Source organism: Ictidomys tridecemlineatus, chromosome 13 (assembly GCF_052094955.1).
Source record: "Ictidomys tridecemlineatus isolate mIctTri1 chromosome 13, mIctTri1.hap1, whole genome shotgun sequence".
Classification (NCBI taxonomy): Eukaryota; Metazoa; Chordata; class Mammalia; order Rodentia; family Sciuridae; genus Ictidomys; species Ictidomys tridecemlineatus.
In genome coordinates, this window is record NC_135489.1 from 16,949,042 (window position 1) to 16,971,856 (window position 22,815).

Sequence of the window (22,815 nt, forward strand, 5' to 3'; positions counted from 1 at the left end):
GGATCATGACATTGCCGAGGAGGACCCAGAATCCAAGGCTGAGCATGTCAGGGCCATTGACAGCATCTTTGGGGTTCATCACAGTTTACCCAGGGCAGACACTGCCATACTTTTTCTGCTCCCTCCTGCCAGCTGCAGAGGAGCCAGGATGCATGTAGTCTCTGCCTAGGACCCAAGACCTGCCCACAGCTCACTGCTGGCTCCCTATCTCCTAGCTTTCCCAGAAGTTCTGTGGTTTTGCCTGTAATTTTTGTGTCTCTCTCCTTTCTCTGGCCATTTGCCCATTTTTGCTTTGTTGAGCTACTCTTTAAAAAACCAAGTAAACAAAACCCCAAAACCTCTCTCTTTTTTTGTCTGGCGCTTTAGCCCAGGGATACTTTACCACTAAGCCACATCCCGACTCCCTTTTTAATTTTGATTTTTTTGGGGGGGGGCGGTTTACGGGGGATTGAACTCAGGGGCCACTCGACCACTGAGCCACATCCCCAGCCCTATTTTGTTTTTATTTAGAGATAGCATCTCACTGAGTTGCTTAGTGCCTTGCTTTTGCTGAGGCTGGCTTTGAACTTGCAATTCTCCTGCTCTAGCAGGTTAAAAGTTGAGCCACTGGAATTACAGTTTTATGCCATTGTGCCTGGCAAATTTGATTTTGAGACAGGGTTTTCCTAAGTTGTTGAGGCTGGCCTCAAACGTGGGATCCTCCTGCCTCAGCTTTACAAATTGCTGGAAGTAGAAGAGTGCCTCCCCCTTGTTCTCTAGTTAAAAACAAAAATCTCTTAAATGATTTATTGTGGGCAATTTAAAACATGTATTGAGTATAATATAATGAGCCTACAGGTATCAATTACCAGTTTCAACAATGATCAACTCATGGCAACTCATCGTAACATATCCATTTCCCTCCCAGCGGATTACTCTGATGGAAATCTAGGCCATTACATCATTTCTGGAAACTTTCAAATATCCCCTCTGGCAATTTGCGATCTTACCTAAAATGCACAGGTCCTTCACTCAATACCTCGGCTAGATCCAATCAGTTATATGAAGCTCAAGCTTTATTACTCTAATTACATTCCAATGTCATATCTCTCTAGGTATTCTGCATACATCTTTGGTAAAAGGAAGAGTATTTTAATAATTGAAATAAAAATCCCTAAATTTATCTGTTTTAATGAACAAAACATACTAATATAAAAGGGTTTTGTTGTTGTTTTAAGAAGTGAGTGTTTCAAAGGCAATTTTTTTTTTCTGTACTGGGGATTGAACCCAGAGAGTGTCTACCACTGAGCCCCTCTTGATTTCTTTTGAGATAGGGTCAGGGTCTAGCTAAGTTGCTCAGGCTGATCTTAAACTTGATAGCCTCCTGTCCCAGCCTCCCAAGTTGCTGGGATTACAGGTGTGCGCCACCACTCCTGGCTATCTCAAAGGCTATTTTTGTTGTCATTTTGCAGCACTGGGTTAAACCCAGGACAAGCATTCTACCACTGAGCCACACCCCCAGCCCCTTGAAAACGGTAAAGTGGTTAAAGGTTGCTTCTCTCTAGTACTTGATATTTCTGCTCTCTTTCTCCTTCCTCGGTGATATTCCTCTAATCATTTTGCCTAGCAAACCCTGTTTGTGCCGACTGGTCAGGGAAATTTCTCCCCAGAGCTGGCAAAAGTGAATGAGTGAAGCTGTGCTTAGTTTGCATAGCTTTCCTCCAGAGCAGAGGAAGTGCATATGTAATTCCTGGGCTCTCCGGTTCTAGTCTATTGGGAAGACTGGGTCTCTAGGCACCGGAGACTGACAGCTTCATTTCTTGGGTGGATCTGAACCTGTTCCTGCAATAGACACATTTTCCTAAGACACAATTATACCCTCTGCTCTTGTGTAACATGTGTCATCAGTACAAACCTGGATTCTAGGTTCCTATAATGGTAGAAATGGCCTCAGAGAGACCTGCTTAGCTCCTCAGCAGAACTCCAGAGCTTTGTGTTTACTGGAAACACAACGTTCCTAGGATGTAGTTTGTCTCTAAATTCTGTACAGTTCCCTTGCTAGTGACAATAGTCACTTCTGGGGGAGAATCAGTGACTAAGCAGGTGACCTGGCCTAAATGTTTAGTGTTGAAATATGACTCACCTAAGCCTGTAGGCCTATGTGTTGTTAATATTTTGTCAGAGAATAAACAATTTTCCAGTATATATTTGCAGGCAAATATTCTTATCACTATTATTGTTCTGTATGAAATGTGAGCTTCTCCTTCAGAAATACCATTATATGAAATAGCTTTATGAATATGGATCATGTTGGGGAAGGTATATTTTCTCCCATGAGTAATTCCCATTTACGTGTTTTTGGCAGGGGTACTAGGGATTGAACACAGGGGCACTTTATCCTGAAGCCGTTTCTCCAGGCCTTTTCATTTTTTATTTTGAGGCAGGGCCTTGCTAAATTGCTGAGGACCTCATTAAGTTGCTGAGGTTGTCCTTTAACTTGTAATCCTCCTGCCTCAGCCTCCCAAGTGACTGGAATTACAGGTATGCACCGCCAAGCCCAGCTTCCTGTTTACTTTGATTTAAAGCCTCTAAGTTTTAAGTTTTGGTTTTTTTTTCTTAAAATTCCTATAAAGGTCAGTTTCTAAATCTTAATTCCTATTTGTGGTTTGTATTATTTAGTGATTTCAGGAGAGGAGCAACTACAAATTTGATTCTTGAATTTTTTTTTCTCAAAACTAAGAGTGTTTCCTGGGTGTGGTGGTGCCTGTCAATAATCCCAGTGACTCTGGAGGCTAAGGCAGGAGAGTCACAAGTTTAAGGCCAGCCTCAGCAACTCAGCAAAATCTTACCCCAAAATAAAAATTAAAAGGACTAAGCATGCAGCTCAGTGGTAAAGCAACCCCGGGATTAGTTCTCAGAACCAAAGAATGACAAGAGTGACAATCTCAATACTTACTCTAGAACGCCTTAACATTCTGTTTTATTTAAAATAATTTCTGGGTGATTTCAGCATGATTTTATGGCTCAGTCATTCTTTAGCTACCTTAAACTGGGATTACATACTAAAATATATTTAGCTTGTCTACGATTCCATTCCCTTTATGGAAATAAACCGTGGAATGTCAGGAGTGATTGGAACTCAAGAGAACAATGGAAATGCTGGGGACAGAGCCAAGTGTAAACCTCCTGTGCTCCTGGGCTCTTGGCTCTTCCTAGAGAGAAAGATCTTCGGTCCTTTGTAAAGGGAGGATAGTGTCGCCCACTTCGCGGGGAAGATGAGTGACTTAGTGAGCATTGCACAAATAGTGCCCAGTTGCTGGGTGATGAGTGAGGAGCAGAGAGGCAGGAGGGTAGGGCTGGAAGTTGATGATGGTTAGCAGAAGGGCACGGCGTGTTCCATGCCAGGATAGATTAGCAGGGACCGGTTATAGTTCAAGATGAAGACAGTTTGAGGGAAGCATTGCACAGTTATGCATAAGCTGAATGGTAGAAAGATCTCCCTGACTACATCCGCTGTGCAAGACCGAAGATGAAATAAGAAAATATCAACAATGCCCCCAGGCCTGGTCACAACCCCTTGACCAAACTGAGATCCTCATTTAAATGCATTTGCATGTTAAAAGATATGCCCAGGAAAAGAACTAAAACAATTTTGTTTTTGTTTTTTTGGGAGGAAATGGGGGTACTGTGGATTAAACTCAGGGGCACTCAACCACTGAGCCACATCCCCTTATTTTGTATTTTTATTTAGAGACAGGATCTCACTGAGTTGCTTAGCACCTCACCTTGCTGAGGCTGGCTTTGAACTTAGGATCCTCCTGTCTCAGCCTCCCTAGCCACTGGGATTACAGGCGTGTGCCACCACACCCGGCTAGAACTGACACAATCTGAAGCACTTTTAGAAATTCGTGTAAACATTTAGACAATGTGCAAATTGGTGTAGGTGCAACAGGAGATTATAACATTGCTTATGAATATGTTAATGTCTGCCCCCAAATGCATGTAAGCTGTTTACCCCTGGACTTCCTTGCCACTCTGCCTATGGGGTGGCTACCTCTCCCTGCCACTCTGCTTGTGGGATAGACCCCTCTCCATGCCCCACTGTCTTGGAGTGGTCACTGTGTTGTCTGGCTACCTCTGCTGCTACTCTGCCTGTGGGGTAGAGCCTCCTTGCTAGACTAATCAATTCAATAGGTGATTTTTTTTCTAGTCCTCTCTCTTTTAGTCATGTTTGATTTCTATCCTGCAGGAGCTGAAGGGCCCGCAGAGCTGGTGACAACAGGAGTGCCTGTCTGACTTTATTTTAGTGTGATGATGGCTCTGGCAAAGTCAGGCTGGAAGAAATTGGAAAAAGCACCTGGTTCTCTTATTTTATAGATTAAAAAAAAAAAAAAAGGTGAGGCTCAGATAATGGAGGGTGTTGGCCTCGAATGGTCTCACCACATAAGGGAGAGGTCTCACCACGTTAGGGAGAGTGGAGAAGAGCTTGGAGAGTGAGTTGTGGAGACAGACAAACAAGAACACGGGGTGCAGATGCAGTTCCTAGGTTCCAGCTGCTCACCTCTTGCTGGCGCTTCTCTACATAGAGGGTGTCTAGTGTGCATGCTATCAAGGTTGGTCTGGATGGCGTGGATAACTTGACCTTGAATCCCGTTGTGAGAATGAGAGGTATTCCTTTTACAGGGAATACCTTTCCAAATCCTTTTGATTATTTAAAGTGAAATTTCTCTAGCTCTTGCTGATCTCCCCCATTCCCTTAGGCTGGAAGCTCAAAGGTCTCAGTAGCTGACTAGAGTAGTGTTGTTGTCGTTATGGTTTATGAATTTACATCATGTGTGACATACAGTAGTGGTTTTCCATTTATGGAAAAATAAACCAGTGTAGATAAGAAAGTGAGTTCTTTTGTAGGAAAAAAAAAAATGTCTAGTGAAAATAGTTTATTCGGCATGAAGATATGACAGAATTAGCAAGGTAGTAGTAGTAGGTGACCTGCCTGAGAAACACTGCAGCGAGAAGGTAAAAGTGGCCGGAAGGGCAGAAATGGAATTTAACACAGATCAAATGACAGGAATTTGTGTACGGCCTGGCTCATGCCTTTGAGGGGCTTAATTTGAGAAAACAAGGCATGTGCGTATGAAAATAAATATATCATAAATCTAAATGGCAAACAGTCCGAGAATGGCACATCTTGCCTCTTTTTCTGCCATAGGAGGGAAATCCTTGCTTTAGGTACATGGAGTAAAGATAGCTCCCTCTAGGCTGAGCCTAAGCAAGTGGACACTAAGTAGGTGGGACTTCAAGCCTAGAACAGTCCAACTTAAAAAGTAGACAGAACAAGACATTTCCCAACAGAGCTGGGGGTTCCAGCAGACTTTCCTTATGATTCTACATAGAAGCGTATAACTTTTTTTTTCATACTTCTTACAATTCTTACTAGTTTTTAGAAATGTAAAAATGTACACTCACATCCACTTCAAAGGGAAAGAAATTAGTTTGAACATACAGAGGCAGCGGCAGGTTGACTGTGTCTTCCACAGGCTAGCCTGTTTTGGAAGACCTCGGTCTCTTCATTACCAGGCTTGCAAATACAGACAATGTACCAGGGGTGAAAATAAAATAGCTTATTCCTTTATTTTGTTGAAAATTTGTTTTTGTTTTAAATAAGCAAGTAAAATTTATTTGGCAAAACAATCTTATCTTGTTTTGACAAATAAATTTGGTTACTTTGAAATTTTCAGTTAAGTGTGAGATTTTCAAGTTTCTTTTTATTTACACCAGTGAATAGTCATAATGTTATAAAATATATTGGGAGAGTTGTTTCTACAGACAGAAAAAATTTCAAGTGGCTTAGAAGGCTGTTCATTAACACCCTCAAAATTAAACAATCACCAATTAAAGATTATGAGCCCCTGCTAGCTACTTTCTCCACAGGCTTTGACTGGGAAATGGAAATTTCCTGTAACTCGACTCTCAAGCTTCTGGAGGACTTAAATGTGTCCTGAGATTCCCCAAACAAGCTACAATTATTACCATTTGCAAAACTTAACTGAGTGAATAGAAATTTTCTTGCTACCGCCAAACAACTAAAACCAAACCCTCATACCAGAAATAAATAATATGTAATTTAGACAGAATTCGCTGTTTTCAAGAGACGAAACCAGTAGGGACCACCTTATGTAAAAAGAAAAAAGGTAGATTTATTGCAAGAATTTCAGAAAATACCAAAAGATCACTGCAGAGATGATGAAGTAAATCTTGGCAAATGGTCAGAAACCAAGGTGGTTTAGAGGTCAGACCACAAGCAAAAATTCCACTGCATGTGATTGCCACTGGGGTCACCTCTGGTAATCTATGTTCCCGAGATTCTGGCCCATTTGGGTTTAAATTCCCAAAGGAAAACATTCAGTTGGCTGAGGTTAAGTCACATGACTCTGTTGGAATAAGGCAAAGAGCATTCTGGACACTTTTGTTTCCATGGTGATGGAGTCACCACCTCTCACCAACTACACACCCCATGGAAGACGGGGCATTACTAGGAAGAAGAGAAGACTGAATGTGGGTTACCCCAAATGACAAGTATCCGCTACAGATGGTGACCTGTTAAAAGACCACGACTATTAACCACAACTCCCAGGTTCAAAGTTTGTGTTTTTTAAATTCAGCTCATATTCAGAACTCAGTCTCTGATACCACGAATCAGGCTCCATGGTGGAAAGACTGATTCCAGAGCTGGGGTGGAGACAAGTGTTATGGTTTGAATATGAGGTGTCCCCCAAAAGCTCATGTGTGAGTCAATGCAGGAAGATTCATAGGAGAAATGATTGAGTTGTAAGAGTGTTAATCAGCGATTAATCCCCTCATAGGGATTAACTAAGTGGTAACTGAAGTGGTGGAATGTGGCCAGAAGAGGGGGGAATTGGGGCATGGCTTTGGGATATATATATATCTGGTGAGTGGACTCTCTGCTTCTTGATCACCATGATGTGAGCTGCTTCCCTCTGCCACATACTCCCCATGATGTTCAGCCACATCTGTAGCCCTGAGGAATGCAGTTGGCCTTCTATGAACCAAGACCTCTGAAACTGTAAGCCCCCAAATGAACTTTTCCTCCTCTATTGTGGTTCTGGTCAGATCCTTTAGTCATAGCGGCAAAAAAGCTGACTGAACTAGCCAGGCATGGGGTTACCTCTATGTTCATGGGAGACTAGGCAAATAAATTTTGTAAGTTCTCTATCTAGATAATATTTTTTTTGATTAAAATTTGCATTATAAAACTCATGATACCATATGAATTACAAAGATTTATCAGTAAATATGTAGATTTAGTGATAGAGAAGAACTTCTTATGTCCATTGATTGTTCAAACAGCACCCATGAAAGTGCTTCCTAGTATCCAGACACCACCTCTTCCCGTTCTTTATTGTCAAAAGTGTTGTTCTGGCTAGATTCATCTCTCTGGTCATGAGAGAAAAGCTAGCAACCTTGTGATTGCTCACCATGCCCTGGCTCTTCAGAACTGGTTTATACAAGATGACACAGTTTTTTTCCTGCCTTTGCTGTTCCCGGCACCTTTACTCATGACGCTGCCTCATCTCTTAGCTTCCTGGGAACGGGGCTTCCAATGACTCAATCAATTGTTGTTCTTGTGCTTTGTGGATGATGTTCATAAATGCCTCAAGTGCGCAGGTAAAAGTAAACTGTAATTTATTTTCTGGTCATATTAAATTTACCAGCAGACTTTTACAGGCTAAATGTAGAAGAACGTGTCTTCCCCCGTATCTTGTCTTGAATCACTGCATTCCCGAAACCTGCTCTTCCTCTTTTGGCTGCCCCTCCCCCCTGGCCTTGCACACACCACTTGAGAACAGGGAGGAGACGTGTTGGACTCCAGAGTAGAGTGAGAAGGGCAGTCCCATTTGTGGGAGAAATGTTTATCTCTCTGCTGTCACAGCTCAAGACTCACTGGGAGGGCAAGAGATAACGAGAGGAACGGCTCAATGACACTGCAGTGTATAATGGTGAATTGACCTTACCCAAACTGAGAGGTGGCCTTTGTCCTTGGATACTTAGAGGTGATCTCCAGGCCCCTGAAAAAGTCCTGCCCAGTGGAAGTATCTTGGTTCGCCTGGGGCCTTTGGCCATGGGACACTCTAGCAATGTCACTTATGATGGGTGTTTTGGGACATGCTGTACAGTTCTGACCTCTGGAGGAACTGGACATTATAGGCATTGGCCTGATCTGTGGGAGGGGCTGGCAACTCAAGATCAGTCATCTAGGCAGGCCCAATAAAAACTGCAGAGGATCACCAAAGGGTCAGGGCGAGCACCCCTTGTTGGCAATTCAGGAGGTACTGCCATGACTCCGTGGAGAGAGGTTGACTAGAACTCTGCTTTGGACCCCTCCTGGACACTGCCCTACACATCCCTACTTTGGGTGGATTAAAGCCTTCATCACTGCCCTTCAACTAACGGTAACTGTTAGTATAACAGCTTCCAGCAGGTTCTATGAGCACTCTTATTGAATTAGACAAGCTGAGTGTGATTTGGGGATCCCCTGACCTTGCAATTAGTGTCAGGAGCAGGGCGATCTTCTGAGACTGGTTTCTCACACTTTGCAATGTGGCCAGCAGACTTTATAGACAGGGTACAGAGCAAATCTCAAACACCTTCAACAGGGATAGTCAAGGCCCATTAGCTACAGATCAGACATGCATGGGCAGGAGCCGATGCCCAGGACCACCTGGGCTTCTGGTTCAAGGGCTTTTAGTAGACGGTTGGCAGCCCAGAGTTCTGAACTCATCCTGTGTCCAAATACATGAAAGTCACACCAAATCAGCATGTCAGACCATCCGAAATGATTCAATGAAAGATTCAAGAGAGGGGAGACTAGAGCTGGGAAAGTTCTTTTTAAAAATTAATTAATTAATTACTTTTAATTAGGTATATATGACAGCAGAATGTATTTTGATTCATTGTACATAATTGCAGCACAACTTTATATTTCTATGTACCTTACGGTAATGATGTCCATCTCATTCCTCCATCTTTCCTGTTCCCATGCACCCTCCCTACTCTCCCTTCCCTTTGTCCAATCAAAGTTCCTCCATTTTTTCCATGCGTCCTTACTCCCTGTTATGGATCAGCATCCACTTATCAGAGAACACTTGGCCTTTGGTTTTTGGGGATTGTCTTACTTTACTTAGCATAATATTCTCCATTTCCATCCATTTACCCGCAAATGCCATAATTATATTCTCTTTTATTGCCAAGTAATATTCCATTGTGTATATATACCACAATTTCTTTATCCATTCATCTATTGAAGGCATTTAGGTTGCTTCCATAGTTTAGCTACTGTGAATTGAGCTGCTATGAACATTGATGTGGCTGTGTCACTATAGTACACTGATTTTAAGAACTTTGAGTATAGACCGAGCAGGGGGATAGCTGGGTCAAATGGTGGTTCCATTCCAAGTTTTCCCGGGACTCTCCACACTGCTTTTTCCAAACTGGCTGCCCCAATTTATAGTCCTACTAACAATGTATGAGTGTGTCTTTTCCCCCACATGCTCATTTTTTGTTGTCTGTATTCTTGATAGCTGCCATTCTGACTGGCATAAGATGAAATCTTAGAGTAGTTTTGATTTGCATTTCAAATGTTGAACATTTTTTCATTTATTTGTTCATCGATTATATATCTTCTTCTGAGAAGTGTCTGTTCAGCTCCTATTTATTGATTGCGTTGTTTGTATTTTTGGTGTTAAGGTTTTTTTTTTTTTTTAATATTTAGTTGTAGTTGGACACAATACCTTTATTTATTTATTTTTATGTGGTGCTGAGGATTTAACCCAGTGCCTCACACTTGGGGGGCAAATACTCTACCACTGAGCTACAGCCCCAGCCCTGGTGTTAAGTCTTTTTAGTTCTTTATATATTCTGGAAATAAGTGCTCTACCTGATGTGCATGTGGCAAAAAATTGCTCCCAAAACATAGGCTCTCTGTTCACCTCATTGATTGTTTCTTTTGCTGAGAAGAAGATTTTTAGTTTGAGTCCATCCCATTTATTGATTCTTGATCTTATTTCTTGTGCTATAGGAGTCTTGTTAAGGAAGTCAGGGCCTAATCTCACATGATGAAGATTTGGGCCTACTTTTTCTTCTATTAGGTGCAGGGTCTCTGGTCTAATTCCTAGGTCCTTGATCCTCTTTGCGTTGAGTTTTGTGCATGGTGAGAGATAGGGATTTATTTTCATTTTGCTGCATATGGATTTCCAGTTCTTCTAGCACCATTTATTGAAGAGGCTATCTTTTCTCCACTGTATGTTTTTGGCACCTTTGTCTCATATGAGATAACTGTATTTATATGGCTTTGTCTCTGCATCTTCTATACCATTGATCTACATGTCTATTTTGGTGCCAGTACCATGCCATTTTGGTCACTGTAGCTTTGTAGTACAGTTTAAGGTCTGGTATTGTGATGCCCCCTGCTTCACTCTTCTTGCTAAGGACTGCTTTGGCTATTCTTCATCCATTCATCATATTCTTTATCCATCATCCATTCATCATTTTTCCAAATGAATTTAATGATTGCTTTTTCTATTTCTATAAGGAATGGCATTAGAATTTTAATTGGAATCATGTTGAATCTGTATAGCACTTTGGGTAGTATGGTCATTTTGACAATATTAATTTTGCCTATCAAGAACATGGGAGATATTTCCATCTTCTAAATTCTCATTCAATTTCTTTCTTTAGTGTTCTGTAGTTTTCACTGTAGAGGTCTTTCACCTCTTTTGTTAAGTCAATTCCCAAGTATTTTATTTTATTTTTGTGAGGCTACTGTGAATGGGGTAGTTTCCCTAATTTCTCTTTGAGAGGATTCATCACTGTAGAGATGGGAAAGTTCTTTAGAGGGAGAATGAGATAGGACACCACAGCCAGGCAACATGGATGTCCCTGGTGAAGCCAGAGGAGGACTTTGAAAATGATGAGGATGATGCTCCTCAAGCACATAGTCTCCTGAGATGCTGACCCAGGAGCTTGTCTGGACCTAAGAGCAGTGCTGGCCTGGAACACTTCCCTAGACCAGAAAGTAAGGAATACTCTGAAAAATGATGGGGCTTGTCAGCGTCACACAAGGAGCCAGTGTGAGGGGGCTGCCCTCGCCAAATATGGCACAACCCGAGCACCACAAAGAAGCTTAACCACAATTACAAACTCTTTATTAACTATTTATAATTTATAAACTACTGAAAAATAGGAATTCATGAATCCATACAGATAGATGATAGAGAGATAGGTAGACAGATAGGAGATTACCATGGCGAGGAACCAACCAATAAATGTAAAGAGCGCACAGGAACTGAAAATTACCTTTTTTGCAAACATCTAGTAAAGATGGCGGCAGACACGAATCATGAATGCATGCTCTAGCTGAGAGGATATTTTGATGTGGAGCAGGTATTAGTATAAAGTGTCTACTCATCAGTGGTATCTTACTTACAAGGAAGAAAGTAGCTGCTCTATATTGGAAAAATCAGATGATGCCTAGAATTGGTGATAAAAATGAACCACTAACAAGGGCCAGATGGGACTCATATACCTTCAAATATGCAGTATTCTGGCTCAGGGTGCAGAACCTCAATGTAATTACAAAGAAATATCAGATAAACACAAAATGAAGAATGTCTTATTTTAATAGAAGAGGTGGAGAGGGGAGCATATTCTTGAAAGATATTAATGAGAGAAAAGACAAAGGTTAGCTATGGAAATGCTCCAGATTGAAGGAGCCTGGAGAGACATAAAAACTAAATGAAATAATGGACTTGATCTTCTAGTGGAGGGGGGAATGTCATAAAGCACATTTTTAGGTTTACAGAAAAATTGGGAAAAGGATGGTTGAGTATTGAATCAATATGAATGTACCAAGCTGATAACTGTTCTATGGTTACATAATTGAACATGTCTATTCTTAGAAAATACACAAAGTATTTGAGGATGAAAGGTCATAGTGTATGTAACCTGTTCACAAATCCTTCAGAAAAAATTGTGTGTGTGTGTGCTTGCACATGTGTGTGTGTAGAAAAGGGGTGAAAGATATACAAACATACAGAGAAAGAGAGTGTGCAATGCTCAAATAAGTAGGGCAAAATGTTTATCGAATCCAAGTAAAGGATATACAGGCATTCTCTCTGTGCTATTTTTATTCTTGCAACTTTTAGTAAGTTTGACATTATTTGCAAATAAAAAGATCAAGTGTTTTGTGTATATGGGTCATAGATTGCCTTTCTTTTCTTTTCTTTTCTTTTCCTGTACTGGGGATTCAACCCAGCAGTGCTCTGTCACTGAGCTACATCTCCAGCCCTTTTAATTTTTTTTTTTATTTTGAGGCAGGTTCTCTCTACATTGCCCAGGCTGGACTCTAACTTATGATCCTTCTACCTCAGTCTCCCAAGTCACTGGGATTACAAGCATGTGCCACCACAGGCATATTATTGCCTCTCATATACATAAATACAGCCATCATAAATTTATTTGTTGTATGCAGCTTACACAAGGTTTTGTTGATCTGCTTTGAAACCTAGGTTTGCTTTCCAGTGATATAAAGGCATGATCCAGGAAAAGCATTCTGAATTAATTGTGGATAGCTGTAAATGAAGCAAAATCAAAAGCATATTCAGGCCAGGCATGTTGACGCATGCCCTGTAATCCCAGCTACATGGGAGTCTGAGGCAGGAGGATCTCAAGTTCAAGGCTAGTGTGGGCAAATAAGTGAGACCCTCTCCAAGAAGAAAAGAGCTGGGGATGTAGCTCGGTGATAGATTGCCTTGGGTTTAATCCCCAGTACTGCTTTAATAATGATGCTGCTGCTGCTGCTGATGGTGATGATGATGAAGAACAACACCACCAGACCCCATGCACATTAAAACACGTGTATAGACTCACATGTACTAAATGTATTTTGGAGAGAACCGAAGGGGACAATGGACACTGTTGGTCTAGTGTTCTTAGAGTCACAGATTTGAAAAAAAAAAAAATGTGAGAGTTTATTTGGTCAATTCTCTTGCTCTAATGCAAACAACTTAAACTATCTCAAGTTAAGGTTCTTATGAGATAAGATTCACAACTCCCTAAGACAAGTCGTTTCAGTATCTCACCATATTCTTTTTAAAATTTATTTTTTGCAGTACTGGGAATTTAAACCAGGAACCCACATGTGCTAGGCAAACACTTTCCCACTGAGCTATGCCCATAGCCCTTTTTATTTATGCTTTTTAAAAAATTTTGAGGAAGCATCCTACTAAGTTGCCAGGGCTGACCTGGAGCTTGGGATCTTCCTGCCTCAGCCTCCTGAGTCTCTGCAATTACAGGCATGCACCACCACACTGGGCCGAACTTTTTACTTTTTTCTTTCATGTTTTGGTTTGTTTTGTTTTAAAAGTAGCTGTCATTGATTTAGCTTCAAGTCTCTGCCAGAGATAAAAAATCTCCCATTTGTTGAAACTGTCACTTGTATTTATTTTGGGGACATTGTCCATCTTGCTGCTGTGCTTACTCTGGGGCACCCTTCACTGTGACCCTGGGACATGCTTCACTTCCTCCCATGATGCATTCTTGGTTTGCTAGATCCCAGGTCTTCTACTTTTGTGATTGAGCAGAAGCTTCTGGGTTCTCACAATAGACAAATCTCTTCACTCCTGGTTTGCCTGAGATTTTCCTTATTCTACGTTCACTATTAATTGAGATCAAGAATTTGGCTGCAAATGAAATCCTGGCCTGGAGATAATTTTCCTTCAGAGCTGTGGGCTGTGCTCCATTGTCTTCTGGCTTCCAGTGCCTGCCGCTGAGAAATCTGACGCTGTCATTCTCAATTCTTTGTGTATTACTTTGTTTCCTCTTTGGAAGAATTTTTTTTGGGATCTTTTCTCTACCACACAGGTTCTGCAACTTCACAATCCTAGATCTTGATGTAGATATTTCTTACTGTGCTGAGCATACAGAGGTCACATGGAGATTCAAGTCCTTTAGTTTTGGAATTTTTTTTCTTTTTCTTTTTTTATTTCTTTATTTGATATTTTATTTGATATCTTATTTTCTATTTTCAGACCAAGTGTTTTCAACTTGTTTTGAACCATGAATCTCTTCTCAAAATAATATTTTTAATGCACAAAATGAAGTACTTAAGATTGTAAAGAAATATGCATCTACTGAAACGTGATCGAAAAAACATTTAGAAACAAATCAATCACATAAGCATGTATGTGCTTAACTAATAACACCTAGCAACAAGTTTAATAACTATCATTTATTAACTAATACAATTTAAAATATATGTGATTTCTATTGGTGGCAAAGTTGCAGGTATTATTATGCTTTGTTACTTACATTTTTAACAAAGAGAAATGCTGTATATCTGTTAGGAAAAATAAAGCTGAATTTTTTTCCCATCCAGTTCATAGACAAATGTGTTCCATAGACCTTGGGTGTCAGTGGGTCCCAGAATAAAAATGTCTGACTAAGAGCTGGGGATGTAGCTCAGTGGTGGAGGGCTTGCCTGATATTCCTGAGGCCCTGGGTTTGAATCCCAGCACTGAACATAAAATAAAGTAAAATAAAATAAAGCCTGATTTAGATGTTGGATCTCTTAAATGGTTTCTCTGATTTTGTCTTTTCTCCTAATTTTCCATCTCTTTGTTCTTTTACTCTGATGTATAGGAAATGACCTTTATTTTATTATCCTATTCTTTAGTTAAATTTTAAAATTTCCAATAGCTCCTTTTTGGTCTCAAAAAATGTTCCTTAATTTTAATATCTGTGCCCTCACTTTGTATCTGTAATATTCTTTTCTGTGTTTTGAAGACAAAAATAAACGCTGCTTTGTTTGTTTTAGTTTATAGTTTTCTTATATGCTTTACATCATTATCTCTTTCACCATAATTACTTTTCAAAATTTAGTTGTTGGTGATTGTGACTTCAAAATAATCAACCACAGGACTTATATTGATTTGATCCATTATCCCTTCAGTACCTTCCCTAAAATGGTAGATATTTTTAAAAATTATTTTATAATTTACATAATATAAACTGCATAAATCTTAAGTATACAGCTCTAGGAACTGTAAAAGATGAAGAAGGTTTGTATTAGTCCACGGATGCCCTCTGATCCTTTTTCAATTAATAGTCCCCTCCTAAATATAACCCTATATTGGCACCATGACTAAGTTTTGCCCACTTTTCAATTTCATATAAATGGAATCATAAGAGGAATTGTGCACTCTTTTGGGTTTAGCTTTTTGCATTCAACATGTCTGCAAGATTCATCCATGTTAACACAGGGATCAGCTGCCCTTTTTTTCTTTCACCTGAATATTTTTTATATGAACATATCACATTATCAGCCATTCACCTGTTGTACATTGTCCTGTTTCCAGTTTTTAACCAGTCTAAATAAAACCTCTCGGGTCCTTCTCATACCTCTACACTAATACTTATTTCTAGTGTTTGAATTTTATCTTTTTAAAGATTAAAAAACAATTCTTAAAATGGCATTTCTGAAAAGTTGGATTGATTTCTGGGCTCAGTTATTTATTGTATCTTGTGCTGTTTCCTGGGTTCACGTGATTCCTTGGTGAGATGAAATTTAAGAGTGAACATGGTTGGGTAATAATGAGTTCTTGATGTCTTCATTGCCTTCATTCTTCAATATTAGTTTGAACAATAATTTGTATTTCCCTTGCCACTGGGAAGCTTTAGCTCCATGATCTTCCGGCTTCTGCTATTGCTGCTGAGAAACCTGGGACTTTTTCATTCTTATTACTTGTTACGTAATCTGACGGCTAATAGCTAAAATCGTCCTTCTGCACTTTATATCTTCATTATATCACTTCTAGGTGTGGTTTCATTTTTTTTAAACTTTTTTTTATAGAGAGGATACTCTTGATTTAAAGCCTTATTTTCAATTACAGAAAATTCTTAGTTGTTATGTCCTCAAATATTGCTTCTTTGCTATTTCTTCTTTTTTATTTCCTTCTTTATTCCCTGTTATTGCCTGCCAAAATTTCTATTAGATATGCAGTTCCCTCCTCTATTACTTTGCAGATCCTAAATATGCTTATTTTAGTGTTTTATCACTGCAGTAATTCAGAACAAATGAAGTTATCGCTCTCTCTCTCTTTTTTTGAACCCTGGAGTGCTTTACCTCTGGGCTACATCCCAGCCCTTTTTATTTACTTATTTATTTTTTATATAGAGACAGAGTTTCTCTAAGTTGCTGAGGGCCTTGCCAAGTTACTGAGGCTGGCCTCAAACTTGTAATCTTCCTGTCTCAGCCTCCCAAGTTGCTGGGATGACAAGTGTGCTCCACCGCACCTGGCACAAATTTATTTTGCAAATTTGTGGGACTTTCTTTCTTTTCTCTTTCTTTCTTTCTTTTTTCATGTATTCTGGAATTTTGGCCTCTCTCTCCTTCTTCCTCTCATTACTCCTCCCTCTTTGTCTAATCCCACAATTGCCTTTACTACTGGCCCACCCAATCAGATTCAGTTCTTTATTGGCAACATGGAAATTCTACCCCACAATGATATAGAGAATATTTAAAATCAGTCATCAAGCCCTTTGCAGCTTGTCTTTATTTCAGCAAAAGTACTTGTGTTATTTTTAGTGTCCTGTTTCTGTATTTTTTTTTGCTTTTATATTTTATCTATCACGTTTATATTGTAGTCAAAGTGAATCCTTAAATCTTGTACCTACTAAACAGTCTTTAACTGGAAGCAGTCCCCTCTTTAACCCATAGAAAGCTGACTTCTATCCCTACCACATCCAAAAACTACTTTTTGAAAAGAACGTTAGTGGTCATCATGTTGCTAAACTAAATCAACATCTTCATCCTAACTTTTGAGCATGCTTGCCTGCTCACTCCATCTTCCCTCTCTATATGCTCCGTTCTCCTAGCTTCCATGACAACACATGCTTTTTAAAAATGTAGTGAAATATACAGTCTACAGTGTACCATGTTAATCCTTTTTAAGTGCTTGGTTTGGTGGCATTGGGTACATTCACATTGTTGGGCAGCCATCGCCACCATCTATCTCCAGAACTCTTTCTGTCTTGCAAAACTGAAACTCTGTACCCAATAAGCAACTCCTTGTTTTCTCCTTCCCAGCTCCTGCAACCACCCTTCTTTCTTGTGTCTGAATCTGACTCCTCTATGTACCTCACAGAAGTGGAATCACACGGCATTTGTCCTTTTGTGATCGGCTTATTCACTTAATGTCCTCAAAGTTCTTTTGTGTGGCAACACACTCTGTTTTCCTCCTAAAACTCCTAGTAACTTCTGTTCAGTCTCCTTTTTGTTCATCCATGACTTAAATATTTGTTTTCCTTCAGGTTCTGCCCTGGATCCTGTCCTCCGTTCATTATCCTCCATCTCTGATGGTCTTCACTCACATGACATCAATGGTCACTGGGGACATGGACCTCTTTCTAGCACAGACTGCTTCCTTAGCTCCAGGCTTCATATTTCTAATTATCTATAACATGCTCTTTCTTGGGTGATTTTTTTCAGAATCAATATTTTCAAAGTTGACTTCTCATCTCTTTCTTCCCCATAACTAAACTGCTCATTCTGTTTGCCATCTTAGTGATTGTCACCCCATCTATTGCTGGCTCAGTCCATTCCCCTCTTACCCCACCTCCGATGTGGGTCAGTCATTTCCTACTCCCCACACATCCTGTCGGACCCATTTTCTCCATACCTGTATCTGATCTGGAACAGACCACAATTTCTAGCTTGAAATATAGCCTTCAGTTTCACTTCCCCAATTCTTTTATACACACACACACACACACACACTGGGATTGAACTCAGGAGAACTCTATCCCCCCCGCCAGTCCTTTTCATCTTATTGTGAAACAAGGTCTCACTAATTTTTTGAAGCTGGCCTTAAACTTGGAATCCTCTTCCTCAGTCTTCCAAGTCTCATATGATTACAGGCGCGTACCACAACACTCAGCTGACCTCAAGTCTTATGCCTCCCTGACATAGTGTTTAAATGGTACTGCTCAAATTATAAGTCTGATCATGACTATTCTACTTAAAACTTTTGGTGCCTTTCCACTGCCTTTGACATAGGTCCAAATTTCTTGGTATGGCTCCTCCTAACCAACTATGAACCCATCTCCAGATTGCACACTAACAACCAAATATCCACAGCAATGGTAGCCAACATTTCTTTCCTAGATCAGGAGAAGGAGGACAAATCCTAGAAGCTTACAGACTCCACCCCTTAGGCAGATTAGCAGGCAAATAATTAGCATATGTGTGCTGCTCCAAATGTCACAGGACCCTGGTGAGCAGGAACAGGGTGCTGTGCTGCTGACCATGTGACACAGGGTGCACTGGACATGAACATGAAGTCTAAAAGGGAGAGTCAGCATCTCACTCATGATGAGAAAAAAAAAAAATGTCCTTCTTTGGCTTGGATGCTGACTGTCCTGGAGTTTTTCTGTTTCATAGCATGATTAACTCGCCAGGACATCTTTGAGTAGGATCCACAGTTCCAGTTTATAAATGAGAACAAGTTAAAAATCTTAATAATGTCCATTCCTGGGGGGGGAAAAATTAACCACTTTAACTATTTGAGGGTGAAGCATTGTTCTCTATTTCATTGCCTGGATTTGGATTATGAACTACCTGATAAAAATGCAAAGGGAGGATTTGCAGAAGCTAGCTAGGGCTGATTCAGTAAAGAGGAGCAGCCCCCCAAGGCCCTGAAGAGCTGGCTTAAAGGGGAAGCACCCAACCAAGGAAAATCATTTGTTTGCAAACTTTTAAAAATCAAAATAAGAAAAACAGTGTTTGTTTGTTTTTTAAGCCTGGTTTTAGGAAACTTGTTCCCTCCAGAAGATGAAGAAAGAACTTTACCCTGAAGAGGCCCAAATGCCAGCCATGTCAAATTTTCTTGGAGTCTTTGAAAATAATCTATAAATTCTTAGGGCTCATGAGATTCAAGTTAAGAACTCCTGATGAGAAGTAAAGTGAGAACTGAAAGGATAGAATTTATTTGGGCAGGGTCATAAGCACTTTTTAAGAGTAAAGTTAAGGAAACAGTTATGAATGTAAATTGCTAAGGGCAGGAACAGGAGTGGACAGGGGAATAGCAGCAGTCCCCTAAGTCATGCAAACACTGGGGGACCAGCTCACAAACTAGAAATTGTTTATATTTAAATTGCAAAGATTTTGCCCCTCCCCCTTCTTTAACTTAAAAAAGACCCCATGCCTTGGAAATAGCTACCAGCTCAGAAAAGGTAGGATAGCCTGAGGCTGCAGAAAGAAACACTGAGAAATCACACTCAACTATCCTTATAGGAAAACTCCAGCACTACCTGACTTGTGGCTTCAATGAAGAGAAGAGAGGTATTTAAAATAAATAGATGATCACATTTTATAATAGATTCTAATTAATTAGGACCTCAATAAAGTAATAGAGTAATTAACACTGCCTGGAGGACTTGTCCTGAACTGGCAGAGGGGAAAAAAAAATGACACAGTTAATGTGTGATATGGGAAGAAAAGAGTTGAATAATGTGACCTTCAGGGTTGAGATGTTTTGACATGTTATTTCTTAAAAAATCATTTTTCATGAATATTGATAAAACATTCAAACCCCCTTCATGAATAAGATTCCTGAGATGAGCTTTCATGAGTGCAGTGTTCTGTAGACAGTGACATCCACAAACTTTCAGAGTTTAAGAAAAACCCCTTTCTTTCTTGCACCACCATTTCTACATTGATGAGAGAAAAACACTGTAGGGTCTCTGGTCTGTGGACAACTTTATAAAGTTGCCTAATCAGTCTTTACGAGGTTCTCCCAGAACAGCCCTGACAGCCCTTGACAGTCACTCGATCCCGCTCAATCCATCCCAGTTCTGGAACTGGAGATACCCACTACTGATACTGACTTGAGGTCTTCAGAAGATGTCCCAGGGCCATTACTCTTTCAGAGGGGTCACACTGATCTGTCCAGGGCCTCTCCTGGTTCTTGTCTTTTTTTATGACTCTAGACTCAACTAGGATATTGGCCTTTGCACTTGACTCCTTGGATACTGGCACCTCTCCTTGTGTGAACTAGTGTCCTCAGTAGGGCTTGACTTTGGGACTCTTCTTGCCCTCTAGCTTCCCTTCTGCCCTTGCCATTTCAGCACCCACCAGCCTGACTCCAGTTGCCAGTACCTGCCTCTTTGCCTTGAGGATTTTCTCTGGCTGTCAGAGCCTGCTGCACTCCAGCGTACAGCTGGTGAAACTGCTAAGTGGTCAAAATCCTGGGATCACTGATGGGATCACCATTGGTACATTCTCCAGTGTCCTTGCCATTCAGAGGGGACCACTCTGAAATGCATGCTGTAGACTGTGTTTCAGCATGAGGATCCAGTTGTTTGATAATGTATACCCTACTGGGTGTTTTCTCTTTCCTGTCTTATCCTTGCTTCCTACCCTGTGCTTCCTTGCATCATTTCCCAAATAAACCATTGTCTTCAAACTCTTCTTTTGAAATTTGTTTCTGGAAACCAAAACGAAGGCAGGAATCTCAAGTTCACCATCATCAAAATAGCTCAGTCTCCTTTGCCCCTTTATTTCCACTCCATACATACTCACACCTAAAGTATTTCCTTCTGTCTTCCTTGTCTTAGCTAAGGCTCCAACCCTCTCTTTAGTTGGGCAGGCTACAAATCTAGAGTGATCTTTAGTTTGGGAGTCATCTTTAGTTCTCTTTCTCATACCTCATCTCCACCCCAACCACAAGGCATATTAGCCCTACTCAGTGGAGCTGATCCTAAAGCTGACTGCTTCTGGAACAGCTCCACTGTCATTTCCCAAATCCAAGTTTCTATTATCTCCTACCCTGCTGCGCCTTACAGCAAATATAAAAGCTCATCTCTCAAATGCAGTTTCTCTTGCTGTGCAGCACTCTCCTGGTCACTTCTCTGTCGCATTAATTGGTACTGAAAAATGCAAGCTCATTTCAGCACCAGCTTGAGCAAAGTACTGGAAAGAAGGGCACACCAATTGTGGGAGGAGATCAGTTGTCGCCATCCCAATCTAAAGATAAATGGTGAATTTTTAAAATCAACCTTTGATTCATATAGTAATCAACCAATGAAAAGTATTTATTGGGTAACTATGTGTCCAAAATAGGCAGGGTACGGTATTGTTCTTCTCCATCACCACTGACAATGGAGAGACTTTGAATAAATGTCGTTGACTGACAGATTACCGGATTAGTTTATATGTCTCCCATTTTAGAGGGTGCGTTTCCAGAGTCTGGCACAGAATATACTGAGAATGCACAGGAATCCACTCTTGATTTTAACCTGTGGCCCTTATGTGTTATGCAACTCCACAGCGCTGACCTCATGTGACATGTGGATAATGAAAGAACTGGGCTAAATGAATCTTACATTGAAAATGAATTAGTGTTACTGCATTAAGAAGTGCTCACTGAGCTCCTTGGAGCCTTTCCAAGGGCTTTCAGTGGGGCTTGCCTGCAGAACACACTGTTTGTTGTCAGCAGAGCCTGGAATCTGCCTTAACCCAAAAAGAGCAGAAGCTGCCACTCAGCTGCCCTAGAGGTTCCAGCAGAAGGGTGGCCTCTCCACCACCCTGCAGCGACCCACATGGCACTTAGCTCAGAAGTGCTTCCAAATCACTGCTGGCAGAAGAAGTGGCCACCTAGACCACAGAGCAGGGAACACATCATCTCCCACATGTACCAAAGCAAATGAATTACTAATAACGGGGCTGGCTTTTTGATCTTGAAGTACTTTCTCCAGCACTCTGAGCTGTACCACAGTGTAAAAATATTGCAGAGCAATATATTTTTTTTCCAAATAACATTTCCTTTCCACAAATTAAAACTACTCAGCATTTGTTTCAGCAGAACTTTAATCCAGTTTGCTAAAGTATTTATGCAATGCTCTGCTTAAAGTGAGGGCTAGAGGTATCCTGGTCTTGAGACTTGAATTGGTCAGCGACCTAGCCCAGAACTTAAAACCTGGAAAAGACTGGGATTCAGTAAGCACACTTTGAAGGAGAGTTTGAGGAAGTCATTTCCACAGTCTTTTTACAACAGGGTGCTGCCTGCAGAGGCCCAAGTCCAGTTGGATGACCCTTTCATCCAACATGGAAAATAAAATAAAGCTGATATTTTTAATTGATATGTTAAAAATTAGAGATTATCTTGAGTAGACATGGTTTTATACATGGAGGAATCAGTGCAAGGATATAGTACTGGGACTCAGAAACCAATACCGTAAAGTATGGTGTTTGGGCATACTAAGTACTTTGAACTGATAGACATGGGAAGAGCCTTGGAAGTAAAGTTTCTGTTCTTCTTCTGCCCTTCTTTCTCCTGCCCTTCTCTCCCCTCAAGACAAGACCTAGAAACTAGAACTCCTTTTCCCCCCGAGTAAGTTTCAGAGCATGTGTGTCTACATTGGTGAATTTTACTTTGAATTTCCATCACCTTGGACGGTGATGGGAAAGGCTGTCATCTGCAGGTGCTCTTACTATTTTCGGAAACACCTGAGGAACTGTCTTGCAGGGGAGGAACTGGTTCTAATGTGAATTCTCTAGAAAGCAGAGTATTCGTTCTGGCATAGGTAAAATAGTCTGTGAATGAGGTCATAGTGGTGGTGTTGACACAGATGTGGTGTTGAAAAAAAATGTGCCAATCAGGAGGGCAAGAGACAAAAAGGAACATAATGGATAACAAATACTGAGAGAAAGGCAGTTACCATGATAGTCTGCCTTCAGCATCATCCTGAATGTGTTCTTCAGTC

The 22,815-nt window shown here is 40.6% G+C and overlaps 1 long non-coding RNA gene across 1 annotated transcript in view; it reads left to right on the forward strand.

Moving 5' to 3' along the window:
* Positions 1 to 6,939: 6,939 nt before the first annotated feature.
* LOC120886567 (uncharacterized) overlaps positions 6,940 to 22,815 on the forward strand; it is a 90,872-nt gene continuing 74,996 nt past the window's right edge. The window contains exon 1 of the long non-coding RNA XR_013429544.1: positions 6,940 to 7,063. This is a non-coding gene — a long non-coding RNA (uncharacterized LOC120886567). The remainder of the gene's footprint in view (positions 7,064 to 22,815) is intronic.